Below are 18,496 nucleotides of genomic sequence, written 5' to 3'. Positions count from 1 at the left end.
GTGTCACTTGGCAGTTTTTATGCCTGCAGGTAATTAAAATTTGCACATATACACTACAGTTCTGAAAATGAAAAATAATACAGCGGAAATAAGCATGTAGATGTAAAGTAGCCATTATGGGGTTTTTTTCCCCATTTGTCAAATAACCTCTATGAGAATTTTTAAGCTCATCTAGTTTTGAAAAAGTGTTCCCTTTTCCTCTTCTGAGCCTTCCTCTCCAGCTGCAAATTCAAACCAGCGATTCATAATGTAACTTAACACCTGTAAGATCTTCATTTTCACATGAAAGAAAAAAAAATAACACTCTTCCTCCTGGTTGTTCAGTACATTCCCACACATATTAAACACGTGTGGTATGTCCCACCAGCCAGCTGTCCTTCACATAACTGTGTGTGTGCTTGAAGCCACTGCTGCTAAGTATGTGTTACCTCAGTGTGACTTTACTGATGGTTGACAGTGCAAGGTTTACTGGGAAGGATGGCACCTCTTATTAGACAAACACATCCACTACTGGCAAAAAACAGATCAGGTGACAGGCACACAAGTTTCTCCATGTGTCTGACACCAACACAATAGATTAGAAGCTAAACATGTGGAAATTAATGTTCCACTTTCATAGTTAAAGACATTTTGTGCCTGTGGCACAAGGTAATGTCAACAAGGTTAGGCAATCTAGGCAATCATTTCTGAAATGGGGAAGATTGTGGGGTTTTTTTCTATTTTTAATGCAGCTTTGGGAAGACTACAGTAGTGCAGCATACATACTCCCTGCACCACTCCAGTGGCTTCTGTGTTCTGAAACACATTTGTTTTACCAGGGAAGCTGAAACAACAGGAGCTGATCTGATAATGTCTCCGGATAGATCATGTGCATAGGAAATGGGCCATTAGTCATCATTATTCAATGATCTTTGTAGGACACTCCTTTCCCTTCTTCTTTAAGGCTGCAGGTTTCATATGGCACATTCATTTCTGCACCATCCTGGGGTCTGCATTCCTGCAGGGTAATTGCAACCAGCTGTACACCTACAAAAAAGACAGAAGGAAGAGGTCATGAAAGTTGAATTTTTGTAGCCAGAGACATCCCTTTGGAGATAAGGATGGCTTTGACAATGATATTTACCTTCTATTTGTCATTAAAACTACTGAATCATTTTCTTTTCCTGGACAGCTACAAGGTCTAGTGACTCTGTTTCTGTGAAGAGTGAGTACATTTAAACACTTTTTGGCAAACAGCTATGATTTCCCCCCACCCCCCCTTCCATAAAAGCAAAGCAGTGTAACTGCACTGTCAGTTAAATGATTATATATGCAAGCATTTTCAGGAGAGGTTGAAGAAGGTGCTAACAGTGAAAGAAGACACTTCAAACTAAACAGATTCAGCTGGAGGACAAATCCCTCAAATTACTTGAAGCTCAGGAAGCCTTGGCAGGAATGCGCATTTACTTCCTCACTTTCTGAAAGACAGAAACAAAAAAAGCTGCAAGAAAGTTTGAAAATATTACCTGGCTTCTCCTACACACAGCTACAGGGGTTTAATTTAGAGAAGGTGCAATAGCACATAAACATTCAAACAGGCTGCAAATGATGCAACCATCAGTTACTTTGTTCATGTGTTAAGGAGATGGGAAGAAATAATTTTCATTTTCATTAACCATGAGACATGAATCCTGCCAATGAGGTAGAACAGGGACCTAGCAAAGCGTATGGAGTGGCTTTGAGAAGCAGTAGGAAGGAAATTGTGGTTTCATTGCTTTGTAGGGAAGCAACTGCAATGACACTGCAGTATTTTCCCTCAGTGACTCCTTAGAAATTTCAGGGATTGAAAAGGCCAGGATGTTTAGAGTGAGTGAAGGTGCAAGCTGGTTGGGCTGAAACCCCACATCTCAAAAAGCTGGCAAGAGACCCAGGATCTTGGAAAGTGGGGAAGAAGTACCTGAGAGTGGATGCAATTTGAGCTGCAGCAGCAAAGCATGAGAGGAGAGAGCTGCAGCCAACATTGAATCACCTGTACAGAGGAAAGCTCAATGAGCCTCAAGCACCTCTCAAACACTAGGATGGATCACTGCTGGTCAGGACTAGACTAGGAACCTGTCCACTCTCTCAGAGCTGGGAGTGGTGCTTGTCTGCCTCTGAGGCAACAAAGTTTCGGTTAGCATCAAGAAATGCATGCAGATGTTTTACAGCATAAATCAGATTTTCCAGAGTTGTGGTGCTTCTGTGTTCCACCCTGTCAGGCACCCTGTGAAATCACTGTGGTGGCCTCCTTTTTATTTTAGCAGCATATCTTGGGTCCTTGCAAGGGGACAGAGCATTCCACGTTTTAATGAAGAAGCACCACTAGTGTGCAGATATCGTTGAAAGTATATTATCAGAGTCTTTAATGTTATGACATTTGCTCAGAAATCTAAGGAAACTTCTAGACAGAACTCAGTCATGTGGAATTATAATGTAACTGAATGCTGCTAGTAACGTCAAGAATCTCTGTCCTTGGCATTTTCAGCAAATTACAATCACCAATTACTTCAGCCTTATGACCCCTACCTAACCAGGATTTCTGAGATTCACTGTAAACTCACCTTTAGACAAGCAAAAAATTACATGGAAAAGTTAAAGAACCACCAAGCCCACCTAATTGTGTTTTCATCACAGAAATGCAAGCCACAGTTTATGCTTTGAAAGGAGCAGGAGCTATGTCTCCAACAACATGACTTGTGTTTGATCCACTTCAGATGCTGCTTCTGACCTTCAGCAAAAGTACTCATCCATTATTGATTTTGTGGCAGCTCAAACACAGGGTATTTTTGTATCTTCTCCACTTTTTTCCTTAAGCATTTCTTAACTTAGCCGAACTTCACAGATTGATATCTCTCTGTAAATTAATTCTGCAGTGTTTTAGAACCACTCTGTTTCTTTTGCATATTTTGTGTGGAGAGACAACAACTGCACATGCCTTGGACAAAATAGCTTATACTTATGAAAAAGGCAGAAGGTGATTCCAGTACAGAAGGACAGAGGCTTTCAATTATTATCCGTAATCCAAGCAAGAAGTGAATCAAACCAAATACAACAGATTCTAAATAGCCCAAATATCTTTTCAGTATCACTGAGGTCTGCCCATACTTTGCAAAGGTTTGCAAAGCACTTACCTGCCAGGAGTGGGTTATTGGAAACAGTGGTCAATGTGCCAAGGGATGCTGATGTGGAACTTACTTGTTGTTACTGAGTTAATGATATTTCCCAGAAATGGAAGAGTGGACATGAGCAACGCCCACTGAAATCACTTAGAATATCTGTCAGGCTGACTGATACAGGCTGTATCAATATATTTTCTGGGGTGCCTTGTAGCATGCCTCTTTCTTTGAAGAAAAATATGGGGATTGTCTGTTGACCTAAATGATCAATGCCAGCAGCATTTTGATAATGCATGTGTATCTTAACGAGAGGAAAAGTCTTCAGCCTGCTCTCAGCTCTGTGACCTTTTGGGATGTGTCAGGAGATCCCTTGAGCACTTGCTAATACTGCAGGTGTGCCTTAGCACAAGGGCAGAACAAGCAAGGTAACACACACTCCTCCCTTGAGAAATATCAAGACATTTTATCTACAGCAACATCTAACTTAAAAGCCTGCCTGATAGCACTTCAGGAAGGAAACAATGAAAAAAATAGTGTAAAATATTCAAAGGGGAAAGCACTAGACAGGAACTTTTGAAGGGGTTCAAAACATGTTCCAATTACAATGGAAGTTTTAGAAGGAAGTGAATGAAAATAACTAATCTATCATTCTTTAGGTAGTCTGCATTTGTTCAGGAAAAAACCACATTGGAGCTATTTATTTTAATTAAAAGTAAAGAGATTCCAGGGAAAGAAAACCAAAACCAGTAGCATCAGCAAAAAAAAAAAAAAAAACAAAAAAACCCCCCAAAAAAATAACAACAAAAAAACCTAAAACAAACAAACAAACAAAAACCCAGAAAGAAACAGGAAGGAGAACATAAGCCTGGCTGAAGTTAAATTAATAGGATGACCTTGGCTTTGTTTTCAAATGAAATTGTGGAAGACTGAATATGAGATAATATGAGGTAATATAATGTGTATAATAACAATGTAAGTGTTTCATAAAATAATGGATTTGGAATTTAAAAGATAATATAAGGGTAGAAGTGCAATAAACCCATGGAGATCACATAGCTCTGAACTTGAACTTCTGAATGCAATGAGTATTTTATCAAATTTGGGACTGTACTGGATAACTCAAAATGTTATTGTAGTCCATATGTCTCTGTGCTATGTCATGTGCCAAAATTTGTTACTGTCTCTTTAAGACCTGTTGGCTGGAAAGGGATTGTGGAGCTCGGGAAATGCCAGAACCTTTTTTAAGGTTTGGGCTGCTCAGGCGGGAGCTCTCTTGCCTTTATCTTTCATTCTTGTAAGGAAGATGGGATGATGCAAGGCATAATCCTGGTTTTCCTCCTTCTGGGATCCCGAGCCGGTCGCTTCAGGCGGGTGCCGGGGTAACAGCAGCCCAGGAGGCTGAATTTGGCAATCCTGAACCGCTTCAGGAAGGTCCCACAATCCCTGTCCGCAGCCCGGCTGGGGCCCTTCGGGGCCAGGCCGCCTTCCTTCCGTGCTCGGTGGGATCATTTCCTTTCTCCAGCATCTCGGGAGCCGCAGTGCCAGCAGCGGCGAGGTCGGGCTGGCCGCGGGAGAGGCAGCGAGGCTGGCACCGAGCATCCCATGACTTCTGTTATTTTGTTATTTTGCCTGTTATTTGTAATTTGTTCCGGATTTGTCTTAAACTGCTATTTTTTTCACTTACATCTTCTCGCATTTGTCTCTCTCCTTATTGGCAAAAAGGAGAGCGGCTAGAAATAAAAGGGATGGTGATTAATTTTTGAATGTCCACCCCTTAAATAGTATTAAACCCAGACAGGCATCCACTCTAAGACCCCAAAAATATTTAACATATTGTCCATATTATTACACACTTGAATCCCTGCTTTGCTTTTTGGTGTTGTGCATGTCAGATGTTTAGATCCTTGCTTCCTTGTGACCGGCAGAGCAGTCACTTCCAGATCCACAGGTGACACAGCTCCCACTTGTCCTGCTCATCATTCTCTTGGGTACAACATTTCATAAATGGATAGTGGGGTGGTGGTTGCCATCACAGCTGGATCAAAAGCCTTACGAAGGTGACAGATGCTACACCAGCTACCTGGGTATGAGAGATGTGATTTTGGGCTGTGCCTTGTAGCTAAAACATCTGACAGTATTTTCTTTAACTAGGGTATTGGTAAATCCCATGCAAAGGAGAGAGACTTTCTGCACTGCCTCACACAGAAGCCTTTGGTGTACCTGGGATTACTTTTACTTTTCTGCTGAGCAATTGTAGCAGCTGTGGGATCAGACTGCCTGTGCTCAGTGGTAATTTCCTACTCAAGCAAAGGCATTTTTGGCACTGTGACCAAAGGAAGGTCCCAGCCTGGGAGAGGTGGAAATTAAACAAGTCATTGACAAATTATGTTGCCCATCATGACAAAAGCTGGGAATTAAAACAAACCAACAAAACCAAGCCCCCCACCACACCTCCCACCCCCCCCCCCCCCCCCCAAGAATTCAAGCATTCCAATAGTTTCCAAGAAGCTGTGCCTCATTGCTGCAGACCAGTTAGCATGATGTGGTGTCAGCACGATGTCAGTCCAACACCACCAACCTGGCCCCAAGGTTCTTTTTCCTTAATTAGTGCTAATGGTTACCCCAGTGTGAGTCCATTTCTAATTAAATTGTGCAACGGGCCAGGAGCACACAGCTCACATCCCTTAACAGAGGCTCACGCAGACGGGTGCCCTTCCAGCCATTTTTGGACTGGAAGGGAATCTGTGGCTTCATGCAAGGACCCTCTTAACTAAGTGGCTACAGTCAGGGACACTAGATGGCAAGTAAAGCAGATGCCAGCTATCTGTTCCTTTGGTCTCCCCAGATTTTTGAAGTCTCACTCTGTCCAACCTGCTGCAGGAGACATTACTCCAAAACACTACAAAATCTTGAACAAAAGCCTTAGGACAGCTAGATTAGAAGAAAACACCCTCAATAACTTTTAGAACTATGTAGTGACTTCCCTTCTCTTTATTTTATAGTGGCTAACCCTGCAGCAATTGCTTTACTCAGATTTTAAGCTTTTTTTCACCACTGTGAACAGTGAAAACCTTGTAAAAATGCATTTCCTTGGGCTTCATTCATGTTCATTCATTCAGTGTAGCCTCAAGCAAACAGCTGCATGAAACGGAGGATGAACAAGAGAAATAAAACAATTTGATTGGAAAAAACCCAGGGGAAAAAACCCAACAATAATGTAAAATAGTTATTTTTATTTTAATTTTAAATTTGAATTCTTGAGAACATTTATTAACCACTTTTGCCCACTGCTGCATATGATTGTGAAGGCTACAAAGGCAACAGCTGCCTGTGAAGTTTAAGAAACAAATTCATGAGCGGAGATGGGCTCAGGGCTGTGTATGCTACTCTAGAAAATGTGGAAAACTTACTATTCATGACCAAGGACAACCAGCTAAGGATCATAGCACCACAGTGTTCTGGTGAAAATGCCTCAATCTAGCCAAATCCATTTCTTATTGTGTCAAAACAGATAGAACAGCTTTGTAAGATATTTAACTTTTCTTAAAAGTTGTTCAAATTTATTTGAACCTGAAACAACCCCTAAAAGAGATATAGTCTCAGTGGGGATTCTTTTTTTGTTATGTGATCTAGGAATTGTTGAATTTTCTGAAAATATTTCTTACCAACTCTATAGAGTTTTGACCAAAAATATGCAGGGCTGAGATGAGACTGATGTCTCCTGATTTTTTTTGGTGCCCCTGTTGGTCTGTATTCAGTGTGAGATAGTCAGAATGTGAATCAATGAAGTGCTGTAGTTGTGCATGTGAAAATAAAGGGCACTTTTTGAAATGTTGAATTTGGTGGTAAATTTCTCTAAAAGCTTTGGCTTACACAAGGACTGTCATTATTGTTTTATTAGTCAACGCCAGGTTTGCAATCCCCTTAGCCCCTTTGATCTTAACGAGACCCACATTCCAAAAATGTCGTGCAGTCCATAGGGAATACATACAACCTCGCGTGTTTATTTAATGTTAGTTACTTCAAGACCACTTAGGATGGGGAGAAAGAAGGCCTGGTTCCTGCATGTACAAAAGTAAAGGCATATACAAGTTGTGTTACAAAATTAAGGGCATGCTTGGAATTAATTAGTTGCATTGCTTCGAGAATACTATATGCTAGTCTTAGAGGAGTGCTGCTGATGACATCTGCCATGAAAACACAGCTGGATTGCAGCATGAAGGCAGCAAATCCCCAAGACAGAATCACACTCTTGGTATTTCAGCCATGGCCACTGGTCTGGATTTCTGGCAACTGGGCTGTTTTACAGACAGGAAGTTTGTTTGGAAGCAGAGATTTAGATCCGCCCCAACATGTAGGAGGGATTCCTGCCCAAAGGCAGGGTGGCCGTCCAAGCCAGTGAGGCACAGCCACACACTGGCTTCCACACACTCAGTCAATGGCCATTAGGGTCTGTCTGCACCTGCACACTGACCTCGGCATAAAAAATGATGAACATTTCTCACATGTGTGTTACAGAGACGTCTCTGTATCGGAGCAGGACAGAGGTACCCACAAAGCACATGGAACGATAGGCTGACAGCAGCAAAAACTTGAGGAATGACGGTCCCAGTTTAGCAACAGGAAGGAAAGGTTTAGACTGAAATTATATCACTACAAGTCCTGCATATAGCCTTGAACAACAGGGTAGGAATCTGAGCTCTGTATGATGGTAAAGTCCCCACTTGCCATGTAATTATTAAGCCAAGAGCCCTTTGTGCTAGGGTAGATCCTAACAAAGGAGAAGAGAGAAATACCTGGTTGAAATGAGAGCTAGCTGTATTCTGAATTTTCATGGTTTAAAACTTGGAAAAAGAAAAAACGGCATCACTTTTAGGTCAGAGCAGAGCTCAGTGTAAATCGGAATGAATTAGGCTCTACATTTATTCAGAGGAAAATTACAACTGTAAGTGTACAGCAGAGTGTGCAGCAGTTTTCTACAGTGTTGCCCATCTTGTTGATGAACAGCATACACCCTTCCACTAGCTCCCTTTTCTTATGATACTGCTGTATTCTGAGTCACTGTCTGAGTCCCCTCTTCTTAAGACTGGACTTCCTTTAACCCCAGTGCAATAAAGAAGCTTTTGCCCAGGAGTCTATTAATGATGTAGTGATCTTTTCAGAAGTGGAGGCAATTTCCTCCTGCTTCAGCCCTTTCATCTTCTACATCTTGGGCTAAGCATTCTCCATAAAGTAATGTGAAATGCTGCTGAATTCATGATATTGCAGATATCTTTACTCATACTGGTGGAGTTACGCTATATCTTCCCCTTCATAAAAGAGCAGCATGTCATCTGTATTTAGAGCTCACTAAAGGCAATGTCATCTTTCAGTTGAAATTTGGCTGCACTGTGAATTGTTTTGCTTTTTTCTCTTTCTTTTCCTGCACAGCTGGAAATTAATTCCTCCCCAGTCTTTTCTGGGATGAGGTGAAGAGTGGAGAGAGAAAATAACAAAGCCTGGCAAGGACATTGTTTGTTCTAGATAAGGTGAAATAAGATGAAGTTGAACAAGGCAGTGTCGCCTCTTCAGGGTTAAGCTGACAGTTGTGTCAGTACTGGAGCAGCAGCTCAAGTGTGGGGAGCACAAGCGAGAAATGTTCAGCAGTTTGGTGAGAAGAGGGCTGGCTGCTGACCAAAGGTTTGGGCACAGGGCTGTGAAATGCGTACACGCCCTCCTTCGCCTAAAACGGGGGATAGAAAGAAACACCATGGCGTTTCACACAGAGTGTGGCTGACCCCTCGTTTGCCCTCACTAGAGGTGGTGAAGCTGCGTCTGGATGCAGTAATGCGGCCACCTCCCTCCCTTCCTGGGAGCTGGGTAAAAATTACAGCTCGTACAAGGCATTTGACACAAGTGCAGGCGGTGAGCACGGCGGCGTGCAGCGGAGCTGGGGCGCAGCCGGGAGATGCGGAGGAGCTCCCGGAGATGCGGAGGAGCTCCGGGAGATGCGGAGGAGCTCCCGGAGATGTGGAGGAGCTCCGGGAGATGCGGAGGAGCTCCCGGAGATGTGGAGGAGCTCCGGGAGATGCGGAGAAGCTCCGGGCGGGACTCCGAGCCGGCTCCGCCGAGCCACCAGCTCCCCGGCTTTCACGGAGCTTCAAGGGGAAGAAATTAAACCAGACCACGAATCCAGGGTCGTTTTACTGGAGTTTTGTTTTTGGAAAGTATGTTGCGGGTTTCTGTTGGAGACCGAAGTTCTTCCACGAGCCGTCTCAGCAGATTCCCTGTCTCCTTCTCCAGCCCGCTCATTGCTCAAACACATGGCTTGAATGTGCTTGTTCTGCTGCCGGCTCAGAAAACGTAAAGCTTCCAATTAAGATTTTAAACTTACAAGCGGAAGAAGCAAAACCAGAAAAGCAGAAGTACTGGCTTAATTGCCCTGAAGCTGTTTAGAATAATGTTAAGTGACACCAGTTGTGAAGATTCCCGAAGGTTAACCACACACCTCCTAATTGCTTTGAAATTATCCACTGTTCCTGCAAGAGAATTCACATCTGCTAGGTCTGATAGAAAGAAGTCTGAGGAGTCACAAAGAATGAAATGCAAGCTAACAAAATGGGGAAAGCCTGTAGCTTGTTCAAGGCGGGACATTGTAATTAGCAGGAGATCCTTAAAGTTCTGTAAAGCCCAGAAATAACAACTCAAACTTTCAAGTGCAAAACTGCTATTTTCTTCTGTTTGGCACATACTACATACTACATGCTTATTAGGACACAAATCCTCTTATATGTAAATAGTCATAACGTTAATTAGTAGTTAAACAGGAAAATGCATTAAAGCTCTTTGTTTTTTCAGCAGCTCCTTATATTGGGAAAATTTATTTGCGGTGAATACTTGTTCTTGAACCCCAGAGTGTTGTTCTGCGTATGATGCTTCCTTAGGCTGTTGGGTAGAAATGGAAAGAGAAGAAAAGAAAAGAAAAGAAAAGAAAAGAAAAGAAAAGAAAAGAAAAGAAAAGAAAAGAAAAGAAAAGAAAAGAAAAGAAAAGAAAAGAAAAGAAAAGAAAAGAAAAGAAAAGAAAAGAAAAGAAAAGAAAAGAAAAGAAAAGAAAAGAAAAGACTCAAACACAGAGCCTTGGTTTTGTCCCATCTCTCCTGTTTGAGCTGTTCCAAGCAGTGCAAGGAGAACTAGAAAGTTTAGAAGTAAGAGACTGTCCATCCTTCTTAATTAGGCATTTACAGATGTTCTATATTGATTTAATTGTTTAGAAAAAAATAACCACTAAGCAAGACTGGCCCAGGATTCCATGTAGAAATAACATAGAGAAAAGAGGGGAAAAGAACCAGAAGTTACAGATACTAGTCTTTAATGAGACTCACTACAGTGCAAAACCCTTTAAGGTCAAAGAGAAGAGGTCATAAATGAAGTCTTGAGAGGGACTGAGATCCTCACTTGAGCTGACCATACTATGAGAACATAATTGCACCATACGCTTTCTTGTCCCTTGATACAAGTGCCTTCTCTTTGTAATAGCTCCATTCATTCCTATTTAACTTCACAGTGTAATTCATAATTTCATCTATATTGTCACAGTTATTTATTCCTGAACACATTTACTGGCCTTTTCTCCCAGAGCTCTCCAACAAACCACTGTCTTCCATTCTCAAGCAGAACATACCAACAAGCCATTATAGCCATATGATGGCCATAACTTAGAAGAAATCTGGCAGTCACTGGTAAGATTGTGATTGCTGTCCCCTGAATTCCAGTCTAGCAGGAAAAGATAGGTACTTGCTTCTGTGACCCTCATGTGACTGACACACCACTTACTTAGGGCCCGAAGAAACAAATTTACACTGCACTACTGAATGTAAAAATGACACAATGTGATGTTTGGGAGTTTTTTTATTCTTCACCCATGCTCTTAAAATCCTCACTGCATTTGTAAAAGCACTTCAGACCTACAATTCCACAATTATTTTGGTTCCTGTATCATCATCCAAATCAGCAATTTAACAGGCGAAACTGTTCAACTGTCACAAAAGCATAAAAAAGCAGCAGCACCCATGTGTGTGTGCCATGAGATATTTCTCTATCACCAACTGCATTTCCAGTTTGCTGTCACTGTGTGAGTGCCTCTAGATTCACTTCCAGTAGAGGGCAGAAATCAACATGAGGTTCACCAGGCACAAATTTGATATACTCAGGTTTTGCCAGAGATGATCAGCAAAAATACCCAGCCCAGGGTTTTTAATCCAAAGGAGATTTGAGAGAGTTTGGTGTTGCATATGGTGATAAATTCAGTATTCCCTGCAGTAGCAATGCTCCTAGGAAGAGTTCTTCGTTTAAACATCACCAGCCTTTGGGCATATTGCAGTTTGAACTTGATTCCTGTCATTCAGGTCTCTCTCAGCTGCACAGTTCCTTGTTTCCAGAGTAGCGGAAAGCCTTTTTTTTTAAATTTTTTTCCTTATTGCAGGTAATCTGCTTTTAAGTTCTTAGACATAATGCCATTATGTGGTTTGTATAGCATACTGTTCAGTGCCACCTTTCAGGAGTATGGTACTTGTAGCACGTAGATCCTAAGAAGACAGAAAACAAAGAAGGAGTTACATTTCAGAAAATAGTGTCTATACAAAGCAAGTGCTACAGGGGCACAAGCATTTTTCATGCAAACTATACTTCCAGAAAGCAAAGTTAAAATACATTTGTGAGAAACGCCAGTTTGGGAATGAGCTGTATTTTGAAGCCATTCTTTTTCCTCTCCTTTTCCCATGAGATCCCTTCCCCATATATCTTGGCTTTCATCTCCTGCCTACTGATGGTGACCCTGTCACCCTTGCACCAGAAAAATAAAAAATCCCACAGAAGGTGTTATTTCTACCCTGAGGACTACTGATGATCTCAGAGAGGCCCAAGATCCTCATAAGGCAGCAAATTCTCTCACCCTGTTCGCTGAAAAACTTTTCTTCTATAATCTGATTTAAAAATATGCACAAAAGGTATCATTGTGTATAATAATTATAATATTAATATTGTGTATAATCTAGAGTCCGTGTGGTTCTTGGGTTTACCTTCTCTGTGATCTCAGTCTTGCAGGCTTCCTTTCACAAGAGTACTCTCTTGTTTAGGCTTGGCAAAATATGGGATGAAAGATGAACTTATACATTTGCTTTGCAGTTTTAATTTGGTGAAATTCTTAACTGCATCTGTTTACCTGTGGTAATGGTGGCTGATGAAAAAAAATCAACAACTGAACACTTTCAGCAGCTGATGTAAGAAAAGGCCTTCAAACAGCAAGAAAAAAAAGGGGGAAAGCCTTTAAATATGTTTAAAATAAGAGAAAGGAACATTTTTCTGTTCTAGAATATAAACTGGATTCCTCAGTTAAAATGTGGAGGAAGCATCACGCCCTTCAATAAAATTTCTTATTTCTTTATGTTTTACAATAGTTTTTTCTTACTTGCATGCAGCTAGTCACTCCATATCAGATCAGCAGTCACTATCCTCACCTATAAACAGGAAACTGTGGTTCAACAAGGCATTTTGGAAGGAAAACACGTAGAGATGCTCTACTTCAGTTCTGTTTCTTTGGCTAAAAGCTGATTTCTGACAAGCTTGATTGGCAGTGGTGTTCAAGCTGAGGACTGCCTTTTCTGAAATACTTTGCAGATGTGTTTCTGGGGGCAGCTGCTGTTTGGAAAGAGAGGCAGGGAAGGCACTGCTCCCTCACACCGCCCACCCTCCATCCTTATCAATGGCTTATAGATCTCAATGACTACAGATCTCAGTGCACCCTCCAGTTTTGCCAGGAAAACCATAGTCAGAGATGTGGAAGAACACTTCACCCAAATTGACTCACCTGTTTTAGTCTACCTGTCTGCACAGTTGAGAGCAAGGGTCCAAGGCTGGAGTGAAAATATCTCTGCCCTGATATTAAAGGCTACAGAAGCCACACTGACAGAGGAATGGACACCTAATGTGACCTGAGCTGTTGATGTCCCAGATACACAAGGCTTCCTTTTGTGGTGTAAAGATTCATGCTGCACTGCTGCTCTGTGTGTGGGAAGTACACTGTGGCCATGTAATAACCATAAGCAATTGCTTGGTCATACATCATTTTTGCAAATGAAAGCCATTTTTGTTCTCCATTGCTAGTAAGCAGATGAGATTGCAGGTGATTTACCAGATGATTCTAGCACATTTGGAAACTTGAAATGCCTTATAGAGTCTGAGAAAATTTACCAGTTTCATGGAATCTGGCTAAAAGAGAGAGTTGTATGACATTACGTTTCTCTATCTCCTCCTATCTTAAAGTCTTCCTCCCTCCCTCTCTCTCTCTCGTGGTGACTGTTAATATATGAGGTTATATGTGCTTAATACCCTATGTGTGGTTTACTTTCCTGGTTCACACCATGTTTCAAACTGGTCTGTCCAAACCCACACGAGTTCTGCTGCCTGCTCCTCTTGCTTCTCTGCCCTTTCTGATGTATTTCACCCTTTAGGCTTTCTTCTGAACACAGGACTGGATCCATGGCAGCCTCCATTCGAGCAGAACTGCCTGCCAGGCTCTAGGAGCCTTCCAGCAGAGGTCATTTGCAGGGGAGCAGCCTTTGTTCCATGGTGTGGGAGCAAGAGAGTGCCTACCTCCTCAGGCAATTATCATGGCAGTAATGACAGTTGTAAGGGTGAGCTTTTTACAGGGCTACAGAGTTCTTTAGCAGGGACAGGCCTGATGACAGCAACCTCAAGATGTCTGAAATACCACAGGGATCCTCTAATGGGAGACAGGAATGCCTTTATCCTCATTGACTGGCTACAACTGGGAAGACATATGATTTTAATTTTAGCTAGCTCTGCACCATTTCAGAGGGATATTTACAAGAATATAAATAGACAGAACAGCTCTGCAGACCAGCTCATTGAAGTACTCCTGAGCATAACCCCCCTGCCCCCAATGCCACAATATAGGACCTACAATAACACCTGATGGAATAGACAAAAACAACCACAGAAAGGTTTCATGCTTAACCAGTGTGAGTTAATGTACTTTTTCCTGTCTGAGTGCATTTTTGCCTCTCCGCTGAACAGCCAGTGGAATATAAATGCTGAACTAGGCATCCACAAGGGCTTTTTCTTTTTAAAAAACATACAGACTCTACATGTAGGCTCCCCTCTAATAATTTTGTTGGATACTATAATGGATGTTTTATTTGTTCATTTGTTTGTTTAATTATCTTTTTTTTCCCCCTCCCTTTTTTTTAGTAAGTGTTCTAGGGTTGGTATAGAATCAGAGTACCATGATTATACTGAAGGAGACAGCTGAAATAATATTCACTTTTCATGTGGCCAAAGAAAAGATAGGCTGTCTTGAAGAAGGTGGCCCTACTGGTGTAAACCTGAAGGTTTCTGAGTAGGGTAATGACAGAATACAAGCAAAAAGTAAGTCAGTAACTTTAAGAGGATCCCATTTTGGAACAAATTTGACTTATTGCATTAGCAGAGCAACTACAGGAATGTGTCTGGAGGTCTAGAAAAGCCCCCAGGGATAGCTTGTCATTGGTGTACATCCTGGTGTTTAGAGCAGAAAAGATGCCATATGCTTTGTGAATTAGTCCTGTTAAGCAGAAATGAGGCACAGAAGGGAAAGCATATAAGTCCCATGAGACATTTTTCAGATTTTTTTAAATTTTATTTTTCTAACTGGCTGTGTTTTGTCCATGTAGACAAAATCTACAAAAACAATAAATACTGTTTTTAAATAACATGTTGAAAGCACTGGTCAGCTCTCTCACTGTAGGACTTTCCATATTTTCAGTCATGGCTGATACATCTGACTGTGTAAATATGATATGGTTTTCTTGTTAGGAACTAAACACCCTTAAAAAAAACCAAACTAAACCAAACAAAACAAAACAAAAAACTTTTTTAAAAAATCTGACACTGGAGAAACCCAGAGTTTCAGGGAGAAGACAAGGCTGTCTGAAAGCTCACACCAGAGCTGGACACTAGGGAAATGGCTCTTGCTGCTATCATGTTGTTTGGAAAGACATTGAAATGTCCTTATATTTTATTATGAAGAATATCTTGAAACTGTGAGGGGAGAAAAAGAATATAGCAGGAGGACATTTGGTTCATAGATCTTCTTAATAGTCCGGCATTTTGCAAAAAAAAAAAAAAATGCAAGAAAACAAGAGATAAATGGATTTTATTGGTCTTGAATTGCAAAGACCTCCTTTTAAATCCCCCAAACCCGACTTGCCAGCACACTGCTCTGTCTTTCCTTATTCTTCTTATACTCTTTGTCCGTGGAAAGGAGAGTAAAAGAACTATCTATCAACCCTTTGATGCTTTTTCAGCAAAGTGCCACCCCACCCCCAAGCTTGGCAACTGCAGCAAAACTTGACCTGATGCTGTTAGTCACTGCTTTCTGTTGTACAGATCCTGAGTCTCCATGCAGCAGCTAGAGAGGATGACATGAAGATTATACAGGGGCAAGGCACGCACCTGCTTTGTGGACTTGTCTGGCAGGGCTCTTACAGTTCAACATTCCCATTTTTGCCTGTGCAGCAGGGGCAGTGATGCTGCTCCAGGGCATGTGGGCTTGTGAGTTGAGTGACATTACAGGCATAAAAGACTGTAACGAGAGGTCATGCTGCTTCAGACAGGTCAGCTAAGTTTAAAATCTTAAGGGAAATCTTACCTTGTAGAGAGAGGCTGATAGGGATAAATAATTAATAAATAATTAATGGCTGAAATTTACCTAGATACGGACAGTGTCTAGTGTCATATCTCTCCAGACAAAGCAGAGAACAAAGCAGCAACATACTCTTTGACATGTGATGGCACATCTTAACTCAGAGTTGTAACTCAGTGGGAAGATCATTGTGGGAAGTTTGCTTTTGCTTTTGTTTTGTTTGAATGTGGAGATTGTGAATGTGCTGCCTTGCACACACTGGTACATATGTGTGCCTTCAGAAACACATTTGTGTTCCCGGGAATGCTGTGACTTGTCCAGCAGAGCTGGGGAGTCCCAGGCTACTCTCATTCAGCAGGTAACAAGTAAGTATACAACTGGTACTGGAGAAATTGCTTCCTGGAAGTACTGAGTTACTTTCACTTCACAATTATTCAAATTTACCTTCCTGAAGCCCTACTGGAAAAGTCAACAGAGTGCCAGGGGTTTGTTAGCTTGTGTTCTTTCAAAAGATTATTTGCCAAAGCACAGCACCAAGCAGGTAGCTGCCTTCCTGAGGCCATCAGTACTGAATATCAAACAAGAAAAGATAACTGAGGTTGACTCAATACAGTGTTCTGTTTGCCGAATTGGTAATGCTTCAGTGGAGACAATGTTCTGTCTCAGCAGTTAAATTGCTTTATTATCTGAACACCAACCACTACTAAAAACTCAAAGTCACTTTAGGCTTTCACCACTCAAAACTGTCAACTTTAGCCATAGCATTCCCATACAGAGGAGACCCTGAAATGAAGGCACAATGACCAAGACATCCAGAGAATATCTTAGCAGCGCTCGGAACAGACTTGTGCAGCATTTCATGGTGGTTTGCTAGAGGAAAGAACTGGGTAAAGAACAACAAAAATATGAGGAGAAATTGCTTTTGGAGGATCCTTCCTCAGTGCCTGATTACAAAGCTACAGGGCCATCAGAGTCCCTTCTGATGGCCATCGCTGAAGGCCATTAAAAGGAATTTAATTGTCCAAGACAGGAAGCACGCAGATTTAGAAGACAGAGAACAATTACTTGCACTGGCAAAAATCTCCATTGTAGCCATTGAAAAGTAACTCAGGAGTCAACACAGCAGTACAGGGTCTCATAAGAGTGTAGGGAAATAAACTCACCAGATACTCAGGTGCTGGAGCAGTGAAAGCACAAAGAGAAGACCAGGAACAGACATGAGAACAATGCCACCAAAGTATGGCAGGTCTGGCTCAAAATAAGAGGGCAGCAGTAAATCCCAGTGTAGCTTTGGATATAGTAATTCCTAAAGATATTAAGAAGGAGAACCTCCCTTAAGTATTATCTTAAGCATTTATGAATAAACAGTATACTTAGTTTAGTGAAATAGAAGCTATACAGTGAGAATTGGATTTCATTTAGATAAGAGACCTCAGATATACTAAACATTGTACCCATGAGGTATCTTAGGGAGAGAATGGGAATTATTTTTCCACAGGGAATGTAGGTAGCACCCAGTAGGCTGAGGCTTGGTGACAGAGCAACAAGAGCTGCCCAACTATTCAACTGACCACAGAGTGAAACAGTATTGGTAAAGGATTAGCACAAATCAAAAATTGGGGTAAACACAGATTCTTCTTGGAGGAAACAAAAAGGAGGAACTAATTACATATAGCCACTTATGGTAACACAAATGAATAATAATGATTAGACAGTGAAAAACCTCTGTTCATCTGGAAAAATGTTCTTCCGACCTCAGGTTCACTGCATGCTGAGCTTCTTACCAGCAGGTACACTGAGACCCCTGCTTCCTTTCAGAAAAAGGAAAAGATGCAATGCTTAATAAAATAGTCATCTTTCTTCATAATTTGAAGCTTCTAGGAATTTAATTACTGAGTTTCAATTCCTCTTGTATATAAAATTATACTTTCTGTCTATTTTTCATTAAATATTAGTATTCCATAACTGTAATAATTCTGTTGTGTTCCCCAATTGTCTTTTCCAGTAAAGATAATTCAAAGTCAATTCTTTAGAAATTAATCATAGAGTATTTCTGGGACAACCAAAATTAGGTTTATCAGTAAAATAATGAAGGTGTCACTGCTTAAATTATGGCTGGAATTAAGATTAATTTGCAACTTGTGAAGGTCAGGGCTGTAGAGTAAAATTAAGCATGCCACTGCAAAGCAGATCCACATTAAGTTTACAAGATCAGATATTATATTTTGCAATGAAAAATTAAAGATTTTGTATCTCTGTCTCTAGAGCAAGCATAAATTTAGGAAGAGAGCTCAGGAAGAAGCTATCTGCATGCCAGTCAATAGACTTTAGAGAACAAGATCTTAGGTCTTATAATAACAAAATTGGGAACTAGAATAGGAACTCTATTTGAAAGGTCTAGCATTAAGTATATAGAAGAAGAGAGCCTGCTAAATAAATGTAGTGCAAAGCTGCACCATTTTAAGAGAGGAACCTTGGAAAATGAAGCAAACCATAAAGAAAATAGAAATATTTAAGGAAAGGGAAAGGCAAGAAAAGGCCAAAAAAAAAAAAAAAGGCAAGGAATAAAAAGGTAAGGGGAAAAAAGGCAAGAAAAGGCAAAGGCAAAGGCAAGGGCAAGGCAAAGGCAAGGCAAAGGCAAGGCAAAGGCAAGGCAAATGGATAGGAAAGGGAAAAGGGTCGG

The sequence above is a fragment of the Cinclus cinclus genome, chromosome Z, assembly GCF_963662255.1.
Source record: "Cinclus cinclus chromosome Z, bCinCin1.1, whole genome shotgun sequence".
In the NCBI taxonomy this organism is placed as follows: Eukaryota; Metazoa; Chordata; class Aves; order Passeriformes; family Cinclidae; genus Cinclus; species Cinclus cinclus.
This window is presented reverse-complemented; position numbering follows the sequence as displayed.